This window comes from Podarcis raffonei, chromosome 5, assembly GCF_027172205.1.
Source record: "Podarcis raffonei isolate rPodRaf1 chromosome 5, rPodRaf1.pri, whole genome shotgun sequence".
NCBI classification, from domain to species: Eukaryota; Metazoa; Chordata; class Lepidosauria; order Squamata; family Lacertidae; genus Podarcis; species Podarcis raffonei.
In genome coordinates this window covers 27967112-27979521 of record NC_070606.1, presented here as the reverse complement: position 1 = coordinate 27979521, position 12410 = coordinate 27967112, and the positions used below count along the sequence as shown (strand labels likewise).

Here is a 12410-nt window from a genome sequence, read left to right as displayed (position 1 = left end):
GGTAATTTATTAGTGCTTGCTGAAATGATACAGCAAAGTACCAGAAGTGTTCTTTTGAAAGAAAAAAAACAGTATCTGTGGAAAAATGGTGTGGGAAGGTGTGGAATGTTATGATTATGTGTAAATTAACTTCCCTGTTTAAGGCAAGATCTGCCAGTGTTATTGCCAGGGCTACATTTTTAAAGGCCTGGGGGAAAACACACTCATGTGAAAATGTGGACATGCAGTTATTGTCAGTATTGTTAAGTAAATAACATTTATGCATTACAGGCACAGTGGGGTTGTTTGTTGTCTATTTGTACATTTAGATTGTTTTTACTACCTAAAGTGGGGTGGGGGTGAAAATGTGATGGCTGCTTGGGTAGTATTGCTTTGTGCTTCCTGTAGAATGCTGCATTCTGGTTCCTGCTTGGAGATGCCTGCAGTTGCTGAACATTGCCAGCAGGAGAAGTTGGTCATGTGATCAACTGGAAGGGTAGGGCAGTGAAGAGATTTACAAAGCAGGAGGAGGTCTCTCACTGTGTGTGTGTATACACATGCAGGGCTTGGGAACAAGGGCTTCTCCCTCCTGCCATTGCTGTCAGACAACCCCATATCTAAAAAGATGGGTTGCCACTTACAGAAGAACATCCTTGACTTAGACTGCAACCCTAGCCACACATTCCTGAGAGTAAGTCCTGTTGAGTACACAGATCATATGGTTGTGCTGTATATCCTTAAGCCTTGAACAGATACATGCTTCCAGTTTCAACTAGCATTCACAGCCTCCAGGGCAATTATTTCCACTTGTTTTAAAAACCATGGAAGTGTAACATCCTAGAGCCCAATTCTATGCCAGATCCTGGTTTTCTTTGCACTGTAAAACTGGGAAAGTTTGCTTGAGATGAATAAGAAAACATAATTGGGAGAGCAATAACAATATTGTCAGGTCTCATTTAGTAGACCAGTGATCACTGAGTCTTCTAAGGGGCTGATAAACCACAGCCCAATTGCTATCAATTGTAATACAGTGACACGTGGACTCGGTTACATAAAATGTGTGATTTTGCATTGTTCAGCTGACATAGTGTCTGTGAACTCTTAAAGACTTGGGTTTCTCATAAACTGCCTAATTAGTATTTAAATTACACCCCAAGAACTCCTCTGCTTTAGCTTGAACCTTGTATTTAAACTTTTTACTGAAATGGGGCCTTTTATGTTTGTTAGTACACAAATAGATTTCTAATTAGCCAGCACTGGAAACAGTGGGAAAGATGGTTTATTACCAGGGATGGTTTGAGGATAACATTCTCTTTTAGATAGGGGGAGGTCGCTTTGATTTTCCATGACTTTGTGCAATATCACTTCTCTTCACTTTTCTTCTTTTTAAAAAATTACTTCATCAGATTCCTGTTTGTACTTGCCAGTTGGCCTTTAATCAAACAGCAGCGGTCACAAGTATGAATGATAGGCAAATCAATATTGTTGTGACCTACAACCTGTGCCATTAAATGTTTCCCATGCTTCAAACTCGGCATTGTCTTTTGATGGGGGAAGTCCAAGGACACAGCATTTCCTCTCAACTAATCCTCAAAAGCCTGGGATTTCCTTCACTGAAATATTGTGGGGTACGAGAACTCTACCTTGCTAGAGTAGGTAGTTATGTACAAGGTAAACAATTCAAATATTTGCTACTGTTCCATACTGGTTCTGGAGAAGCACTTGTAACAGGCCTCAGGATGTCAAATGCAGTGTCTGCAGGACCAAGGAGAGCTCCCAGTCCTGCTTCAACTAGAACCATTGCTCAGCTGAGTGCTTAAGCACCAGAACAGATCTGATGCCTTACCCTTTCTCCTCAGCTGTGTGCTGGAAGGGACCTGTTCACTTAAACTTTCCATAGCCTTTAGGATGTGTTTTCACCACCCCAGAAGGCAGGACTGGACCTACCGTTAGCAGACTAAGCTGCTTCAGGCAAATGCTTTTGGATGTCATGGAATGGTAAGAAGTTATTGTTTGTTCATTATTGTTTTTTGTCAAGGAGAGGGATTTTCTACACAAGGTGACAAAATAACCTAGTCAGCTGTGGACACCATGCTGCTTGACTTGGAATGGGGTGCCGTTTGCTGCTCCACCTTAGGCAGGAAAATGGTTTGGCTTGGGAACATGCAAGTGACATTTATTGAGTTATTTCCACAACGGCTCTGCACCTGATAGGTCTCAGTTCGTGTGTGTGTGTGTGTGTGTGTGTGTGATATCTATCTATCTATCATCTATCATCTATCCACTGCCCCTCTCCTTCAGCATAAAGTGACCTCTGGGTAGCTAACAAATCATTACTGACCTCAACAGCAGAATAATGTTCTGCAGAACATCCTCTTCCTTTGGACAATGTTGCTATTTCTCAGAGTGCACGTGGGGCAGCTTAAGCAATATGGGGTGTCTGAGAAAGCTTCATCAGACTCATTCTGCTGTCTACATTTGGGGAATCTGAAGCCTTCTTCAGAAACAGATAGTAATGGTTTCTTGCAAATATTCCACCTACCTCATATTCAGGGTATAGTTATATTGAGGATAAAATATCTTGTAATAATAGGAATGTTGTGTTCGGAAGATTTCTTTCCAGCAGTGAATAGTTTGAAACCTGTCAGGCCTTGAGCATCTAACACTCCTGTCAGCTCAAGGTAAGTTGAGTGGAAGGAAAATGTGTTAATAACCCCTTTCCGGAATATGATTTAAATATCTTTATGTACGTATATTCCCCACATGAAATATGACAGAACCATTGCACTTGTTCAGTACTAATGTGACAGAGAAGAAAAAGCAATGAAGACATCTTAGCAAATGTTGGCTACTCAGATGCATTCTGATATCATTGTAACATAATAATTGCTTAGTGCACTCTAGTTAAATCATGGTTGAAATGTTTCAGACACAATGTTCTTGCAAAAAGTACATGTTGTTGTCTTTATGTGCCTTAAGTGCCTTTAAAAAATAGGGAGTCATTACAGCAACAGGATACAGACCAGATGCAACAGAAATCCTGGAGAATTCTCTGTAGAGCCATCATTCTCTTTTTGACATACTGGCAGCAGCCGAATGTTATTAACTTATTCACATGGGAGGCCACTGACCTCTCCACACCTGGCTGTAACATCTATTCTTCATGAGAAACGCCAAATAACAGTTTGCAAAGAGATGCTTGGGAGTGCATAGACAATACCTGCTGAAATCCCAGTAGATTTCCAGTAGTTAGGAGAACCTCAGTGCCCAGGCTAAGCTCCCTTATGTCTCCCCTGTAAGTAGAAGAAGTAGATTTGTTTTGAGAAATACAGTGGAACCTCGACTTACATGCACCTTGTCTCGCAGATGTTCCAAGTTGCGTCCGCGGCAAACCCGGAAGTAAACACTGGGTTTGCCGCAATTCGCGCATGCGCAGCAGTGGCTTCTGCCATCTGTGCATGTGCAGAAGCGCGCTGCCACCGAATACGCACGCACACAAGACACCTCTTCTAGCATCCTGTTTTGACCAGCTGACAGACCTCCGGAATGGATTATGTCTGTAAATAGAGGTTCCACTGTAGTACAAGTTGTATAATCTGCAAAATAAGAGAAATTCAAATTTTAGGATGCAGCTATTCTTGTCATGGAACTTGGGTCACCCTGGTAGAAATTGTGTGTGTGTTATAAGAATGATACTTATGAAGGGCAGGGGGGAATGACCCGAGGTGGTGGCAGAAGTGAGGTGAAGAGCAGCAATGCAACTTTACTGGAAACATTTTATTGGGAAAGGAAGGGTGGGACAGAAAGGAAATGAAGCTAATTCCTGAAATATTTTGCAATTTTATTTAAATGAACCTCAAATATTTCACTGTGTTGTGCAATGTATTGATCCATGAAGATGAAAATATACATTGAACAAACTTGCAGATGAGAAAGAGCACCAGACACCATCCTGCTTGTACATTTGTTTTTGTCTTAAAATATGCCTTTAAAACACAATCAAAGAGAAAACACTTAATTCCTCATTTCATCTAGGATCCACAGCTCCCCATTTTTTATTGTGAAATGAACCTGACTTTTTTTTAAAAAAAAGCAGGCTGATAAAGTATGGCTGCACTTAGATGGATTTTAGATGTTGACAACCTTATATATCACTTCAATTTTCACATGTCTCCTCAATGTAGCGCCTTTTCTTCTTGCAATTTTTTCCACCTTGACATCTGGTGTTTTTTAACATTATTTTCATTTTTAATGCTTTCAAACAACTCCGTATGTGAAAATGTTAATAAGCAGGCTTGTGAGAGGGCAGTACCACCTCAACTAGTGAACATGCCAATACTGTAAATTGTTATGGCTGTTCTATGGGGTTACACAAAATTAGCTGGTAGACTGGGGTGGTAGAATTCTATACGACCACCTGAGACCACAAGTGGGGAAATGCCATATTTTGAATTCTCCTTTTCCCAGCTCAAAACAATACCCTATGTGGTAACACATCAGAATGAAACTGCCTCTTTGATGGTCTAGCAAGAGCAGGAAAAGATTTCCATCCCAGATACGTTCTAAATGGTGCTACATTCCAGTATTCTGCATATTCTTTCTTCAATATGCACAATTTACAGAATAGTATTTCTTTAACCTGAATAGCAGAATGGAAGGTGATCCAGTTCTTTAAAACCAGAAGTGCTTTGCCAGATAATTGTGTTTTGTATAGTCAGAGAGGTGCAGCTTCTGAAGGTTTTGTGGTTACCACTTTTGTTTGGCACTTCCTTTTCTCAAAAACAAAAACCTTTTTATATTGAATCCAGTAACGCCATGAGCTACTGTTGCTCTGTAGTGCTTAATTCTTTCCAGGGCCTTATTCTGTCATGCCAGTATTAAACATTTTGAGTCGCTTTGTCTAATGTGCCAGATCTATGCTTTACAGTAAGCCTCTAAAGAGTTTCACTGAGTTTATTATGGCATCTAGGGATGCTATATCTAGGATCCCCAAATCCCCACAATGCAATTTGCATATTATGAATATAAAATGCTATACTAATCAACTGATCTCATCCACCACATTAGCCTAGCTAAATGTATAACAGCCTGAATTATTTTTGCCAGCAATAAAAACAAATGAGTCGAAAATGCCCCCCCTTCTCTGAGTGTATGCTCAACATTCTTTCTAAAAATGAGACTTTTCCAACCAGTTGCCCAAAGGTTGTGGGTTGCCAAGGGCAGCTGTTGAATTTCTACATCCCTCTCCTTCTAGGCCACTGACCTCCTCTCTTCATTGACTCTGGGAATAGATAATTTGCTCCCATCACAGCTGGCTGGGATAGGGGAAGCTTTCCATGTGAGAAAGAGGCCTGAGGACATTGAGGGGGTAAAGCATGGCCCTTTATCCAAATGACTGAATGCCTTGGAGGAAAATGTTAATATTCTGCAGAAGCTGATAAAGTTAAACAAGCAAGAGCAAGTCATTCCAATGCAGGCTTCTGGGAGGAAATGCGCAGATTGGTATCTTTAGATCCTACGGATCCCTGAACTTAGTTCATTATCATTCTTTGTTAGAAAAGAAACCAAAAACTCACCAAGCTACTCCAAGTGTTAATTAGATGTGGTTTACTAGAGCAGATTCCTAATTTTAGGATTACTCCCATGTGTTAACATGATCAAAACAGAACAAGAAGAGGATGCTTAGACTAGCATATGCAATACTTACCAGTTTCAGAAGGATGTACAATTAGCTTCCTCTGGTAGGAGGTCTGGCCTGTCATGGTTATAACCTACAGGTGGCCTCCCAGATAGCCAAATAGTTGAGAACTTAAGTAAAGATGAATTTTCCCCACCTCGAAACTACTTTGCACTCCTGAAAGAAGAAAGAGAACCAATACCTCTGGTGATGGAATGGGCGGGCATATATTATTGGCTGCACTCTCAGCTCACAAAGATGGAGAATACTGTAAGCAAGAGGCGCCTAAGTGTCTCAAAAGCCACTGGTTTCTCTTGACAAGAAACCAGAGCACACTGAACCAGGCTGGGGCAAGCCTTGGGTGCTCTAGGCAACCCTATTATGACTCAAGGCTGCTGTTGTCATCAGTTAATGTGGGAGCAGGAGAGGCTGCTTTCCATTTGTCGTCCCTATTATGACAAAAGCAAGAGAGTGGCTGACCTTGTGCCTCTAGGGATTGCCTCTTGCTTATTGCCTCCTTGTTCTCTTTCAAGGATCCAAGCTCAGGCAAATGGAAAAAGAAATCTTGATCTTTCCTTAATAATTACTGCTCTTCGATTCGTGCTGTGTGAAAGTGTCTCTGTCATGATTCATATTGTTGCCACTCTCTGTAAACCTAATTGATCATTGGTAATTGCCTTAGATCAGGTTAGACCATTTAACTTAATGTTGTCTTCTAGGGGCTGCTGTGCTTGCTTGCACTGCTCACCACCCATGCCTGCCTGCACCCACACCAGCCCTTCAGCCATCTCTCCCCAACCCCCATAGCTCATCCCAAAGATGCTCACATCTCACCCCAGACCCTAGTAACTTGCCCAACTCCCTTCCCCATCCCCTCACAGCTTGCCCCCAACCCCTTCCCTCATCCCCACACAGCTCACCGCAACCCCTCTATAACTTGCCCAACCCCTCTTTCTCCCTTCCCCAAGAAACCTGGTCCAAAATAACACTAGTACACATGTATTGTCTGTGCCACTAGGCAGTCAATAATATTATTCTGAGATGCATCCTTTTAAAATGATAGAGATGCAACTGGACTGGCAAAGTTGTTACAAGGCCTAAGCTCTTCCAAAAGTAGCTCACAGATACAATATTTTGATGAGCCGTTATGTGTTAGATAGTCCTCAGGGGCAGAAAATGACCACATGGCTTATTATAATGTGTATTTATTTTTTAATATGTGCTGTTGCCTTAAGACACACTTTTTGCTAACTTGTGCTGTCGTTGACCAAGATGCAAATTGACTAGATGCTACAATATGCTTTGTAGTTTTGCGAGATGGGGATAAAAATAACACATTAAAAATTGTGAGACCTCAATTAAAATAACACATGGAGAGGATGTTAAAGTAATGTGAAGCACATTATTGCATGCATGTTGAGAATATGCCCTCCTATCAGCATCACTGGTGTCAACAGCCAGCTAGAGTGAGCTCCCTAACGAGAGGTTTCTAATTATTCTCTTCCCACCCCCTTGACTTAGATATCAAATTAAATGTGCTTTATGTTCTATATCGTGCACTATTATGCTTTAAAATGCTTAGATCTGAACAACAAGCTGAATGATGGATCCTAGCAGTGACTTCTACAACTCGCTAATTTGACAGTGAACCACAGGCACTGACGGACAAATGACTGTCAGAAGTGGCAGTAGTGGGATGCGGATGCTCCGCAGCAGGCGGCAGGATAGCATAAGACTGCAGGGATGGCTTCAAAGGTTGTGGGATCAGGCATTTGCCAGTGCCCCAAATCAAGCAAAGGGCCCAGTGCCCCCCACTCTGTGCTGCCATCTTCTTCTTTGGCAATCACTTGTAGCCAAGTAAGATTGTCCTCCATGAATGTGGTCTTAATGGCGTGTCTGTAAGTGACTGTGGAGGCCAATGCTGGATCCACACATCCTTTCACAGTGGGGATATAGGTTTCTGGGTAGGAGTTGATCATGGTGAGGATTTACCAAACGTGCCTTCCTCTTAGCAAGTTTCTCCCTTTCTTCCTGAGTTTGTGCTTCTTCAAAGTCCATGACACCTTTGGTGGAGGCTATTCTCCAATTGAAGCACTTACCTTTGAAAGGGCATCCCACAATGTCAGAGGCAGAATGAGAGAATTCTCAGTTTGTACATCCCACCTCACTGACGGGACCCCACTGAGAACTTTCACGAGGGCCCCCCAAAAATCTGAGTTTCAATATTGACTAAATCACAACTGTGGTGGTGGAAAGGCCTCTCACAGAAAAGGGTTCCAGTGGCAAGCTCTGTTAAATCTGTATGAATATGGTGGGATGTGAAGAATGAGGCTGTTTCACTTAAAGGTTCTGTTCACTATTCACTTAGATGCGGCTTAGGAGCACTTTTGCATTGACATTGGTGATTATCATGATGAGTCACAGAAAAACAGCAATCCTTAAATGAGAGAGAGGTGGCCTTCACATATAATTTGATATATATGTTTCCAGTTTTTCCAGTGATGCCTAATCAGTAGCATTAATCAATAGCTTGATTCATCCCAAATAGCACACATCACGCTAGTGGACATGTGGGCGGCTTTTGGGAAATGAAAGTGTCAGGTGCAAGTTTACTTAGCTGAGTTATTCTGTCTTGTAGGTAAATATCTCGTTCTTACTGGGTTTCATCTAAGCAGACCGAACAGAAGCTAATTTTGAACTCCTGCCACCATCTTAAAGCTTTGACCATGATTTGAGAAATTGATCTCATCATTCCCTTAACACGGGGATGAGAAACGTGTGGCTATTCATATGTTGCTGGTCCCCCAACTACACCTAAGCAAGATGAGAATGCCTTGAAGGAAACAGGGAAGTTCTGAAACCACCGGATAGCTCAGTTGGTTAGAGCATGGTGCTGATAAATACCATGGTCACAGGTTCAATTCCCATGTGGGACAGCTGCATATTCCTGCATTGTAGGGAGTTAAACTAGATGATCCTCAGGGGTCTTCCAACTCTACAATCCTGTGATTCTATTAAACACCATAATGAACTCTGAAGCTTTTGTGACCGATACCATATTTAAAGGTTTTAACAGCCACAATGCTGAACCATAGTTTTCCACTAGCCATAGTCTACATCTGCTAATTGTTTTAAATTAGTATTTTCTTCCAGCTGTCTGTGTCACCAGCATTTTTGGCCAAAAGAGTGAAGTTCAGGCAGGTCCATCAAAGGCAGTCATACCACAGACCATGATCTCAGACCCTCAAAGGTCACATGACACCAATCTGGTGCCTCTGGATGAAATGAGTCTCCTAGAGCCACTGCCCTCTCTCACTTTGAGCAGATTGTCACTCAGGAAAGTTCCTCGCATCTTCCTCTGTGCCCACCAGACTACACCTTTCAACCTGATACTTTACCTTTACCCTGCTTTTCTTTGACTTTCAGCCTTTTCCCTTCAGTCTACTTATCTACCCCTAGCCCAAGGTTTTTGCCGGCCCATGAACCTGGATACCTGAAACCTAAAAAGAGTTCAATGAGAGATTTCATCCACATAGGTTATTTTAATTTGTGAGGGGAGCAGAAGTGGTGTGTGGGATGATCTGTTTCTCCCCTCTCATCTTGCTAATGAAGCTCACAAAAGTGACCTTGGAACTGGCCCCTGAGGGATGCCACTTATTTTGTGTATTTTAACACAATCCATGATTTATGATCCCTTTTCTGGTGTCTCATCAGGGGGGGCTGAATGCTTAAGCTGCTTGAATTTCAGCATAGAGAGTCTGTTCAAATGCTGCTGTCAAGCTTGATTTTCTCAAAGCTTCACCTCATGACCCCTTGGCATTTCAGGGAGACATTTTGTGATAGCATAAATGGGCTCCAATAGGCATGTGTCAGAAGCTTCTGGGTGGGGTCTGTGGGGTTCATTCTAAGGACCGTTAGACCAGAGGGATAAACACACGCTGTTCTCCACCACAGTTTTAATTGCTGAGTTGTTTTGTTGCATTTTTAAATGGATTTAATAATGATGATGCCGACCACCACGACATTTTAATGGGATTGTTTATGGGGCTTCAAATTCTAATGTTTGTGCAGTTGATTTTTGTAAATCACTCTGAAGCCTATTTTGGCATTCAGCAGTGTATACATAATATCTGCTCATATACTCCTTAACTAGGCATTATTTTTATTTATTAAATTTACACATCGCCTAACAGAAGATGCCTTTAGATTGTAAACTGGGTCCCAGGTGAGCTTCCCTGGGGAGAACATTCCAAAGCCTGGGATGACATTGGCCACCACTCAGCACTGGCTATTTCTTGTCTCACTACCCTTAACATTGCACTATAAGCTCCAGGAGACTGGGCAGTATCTCACCTTCAGGGTTCTTGAAGGACACTGGTCATGTTACTTGTTTGCAACTTCCAGAACTGCCAGTGTCTCGGGATTCTTCATCATGGCTCCAGTGTAAGTCAGCAGTTTCCCCTGCCCTAGTTTCCTTCATTTTCAGGGGTATGTTGAGGCACATCCATCAACTGCTGTTGTAGCTGGAGATTAAGCACTGAAACAAGATGTGCTACCTATTGAAATGTGGAGGTTTTGGTTTCCTTGGTAACAGCTACATTAAAAAACAAACCCCAATAACAACAACAACAACAGGTCTGATGGTTACTTGTATTTTTTTTCCCCTCCCCACCCAAAATTAGTAACAGAGCCACACAGTTTGGAAACAGTTGTCATACATAATATCTTTCTGCAAAAAAAAAAACCTATTATACCTTAAGGTTGTCAAAACTGGATGAAAATAAATCTCTTGGTTGTGTAACAGTGCCTAACACCGCAGCTCTGAAATGTGAAAATACACGCACTTTAGGCAATTCTTCCCTCTCACTAGCTTTCCCCTTCCACTTCATTCTCAGTGATGGCTCTTCCCTGTGAAAACAGAAACCGTAGGGCTCTAAGATACACTTTGTGATAGATTCCATTTGTCTGGCGACTATGAGCTAGTGTTAATAAGAGAAGACGGAAAAGCTAAAGCCCCCAGGGCAATCTGCAGAAGAAAAAGTGAATTAAGGTTAAGGGAGAAATGTGTCATCCTCAATATTAGCTGTCCTTCAGCTGATCGTCCATTGAATTTGTGTTGTATATACACGCACACGCACACACAAAAATATGCTTTTAATTTTAGGCCTGCTTTGCTTTTTAAAAGAAATTGAGAGTACTAACTAGAAATACAGAACTCAGATGCTAATATAATTCCTTTACACTGCACAGGAAGAGATATGTTGCATTATTACTGCAATTTCCACTGTCTGGGGAGAAGCAATGCCAGGAGTTAAAGGTGTGAAAAGCTTACTGCTCCTTACAGAAGAGGGAAAATGGTAGAGTTTGAACACTAGCCATTTCCCCATTTTGCTTCTTTAGACTTTATTAATTACACTAGAAAAACGACAGTTTAGAAGCATGCTTAGAAGAAGGACCTTTACACTGCAGGATGTTGGCAGGTGTGCTCTTAAAGATTTCAGGCGCACACCCATAGGACAAAAATTTGCATAAAGCGTGTGCATTCTAATTGATGTGTATATATGCAAATTTAGAAATAATTACTGGAATGGAAAAAACTGGGTGCTAGTTAAGTCTCAGCTGGTGATTTAAATGGAAATAAGGTGAAAAGGCTTCCGTACTATGCCCTGATCCTTCCATTGTGGAGGAAAGTACCACTTCAATGGAGCTTCCTTCTGAGTTAACAGCCTCTCACCAAGGACGCTAAGTGAGTTTTTGTAAGGAGAGGGAGAAACATAGGGCCAGTGGCAAGCATTGGAGCAAAGGGAGACTATGACACTTCAGCCTTTCAGAAGGTAGTTGAACAGGTATATGAACAGGTGGTGCAGGTCTGAGATGGGTAGCTGCGGGGCAAGTAGATGTTGCTGCTCAGCCATTTAGTGCAGATCTTGAACTTGTCTTCCTCATTCTCCCTCTGGGTGATGGCATGCCTCCAGATAACATTCACCCAGCAACACCAAATGTGTATGTTCAGTCTTCACCAGCAAGGCGTCCTCACAGCCAAGGCAATGTTGTTGCTGCCCAAGCACGCCATGATACCACCTGGGAACATTTGCATCCCCCTTGTAAGCAGTTCTGCCCCTGCCGTCCATCTGGGTAAACTCATTCTCTCACCTGCCCACTAGAATTAATTGGCAGAGCTGCTAACTTGCTCCCATAATCAACAGTTTAAAGCCTCAAATGCCATTGGGAAATTACTGTTTCGGGTTCCTGGGTCATTGTAATTGCCTGGAGAGGCAGCCATTTCCCACATACAGTGCCCCTGGGAACAAGGAGTTTCCAAGAGGCATTTGGACCAGGGTGGAGGAACCAGTTCACAGGATGCGGCCCAGTGCCTTTGTAGCCTTCTCCCTTCCCACTTCCACTCTTCCTTCCTCCCACATAGCTGAAGTGTGGGGTGATGGCACTCACACATCCTCACACCTCCTACATCTGCCGGGTGGACTTGGAGCAGAGAAACATTGGGCCAATGGACTAACAATACCCCTGGTGTGTATCTTGTGTCCCCATGGGGCTGCCAGTGGAGTTGAGGCCAGAGCACCCAGCAGCAGAAGTGAAAAGCAGGCACTGTCTTCCTTGCAAACTTTGTGCAGCATTTTACCATTTCCCGTAGGGATGAATGCCAGCTCATTTACTCTTTCCCACACAACTAAGTGCAGGTCTTCTCAAGCAGGTTAATGGTGCCAGAATAGCCCCATTCTTTGCTCCATTTGTT

The 12410-nt window shown here is 42.5% G+C and overlaps 1 protein-coding gene and 1 long non-coding RNA gene across 6 annotated transcripts in view; one reads left to right on the top strand and one right to left on the bottom strand.

Moving 5' to 3' along the window:
• The window catches only part of ANK3 (ankyrin 3), a 383552-nt gene that overhangs the window by 121085 nt on the left and 250057 nt on the right, over positions 1-12410 (top strand). The gene's annotated exons all lie outside the window — the stretch shown is intronic.
• Positions 2824-6027, bottom strand: LOC128413873 (uncharacterized). The gene is made up of 2 exons (XR_008330502.1): positions 5687-6027; positions 2824-3575 (listed from the first exon to the last, which is right to left on the bottom strand). It is a non-coding gene; the product is annotated as an uncharacterized LOC128413873 (long non-coding RNA).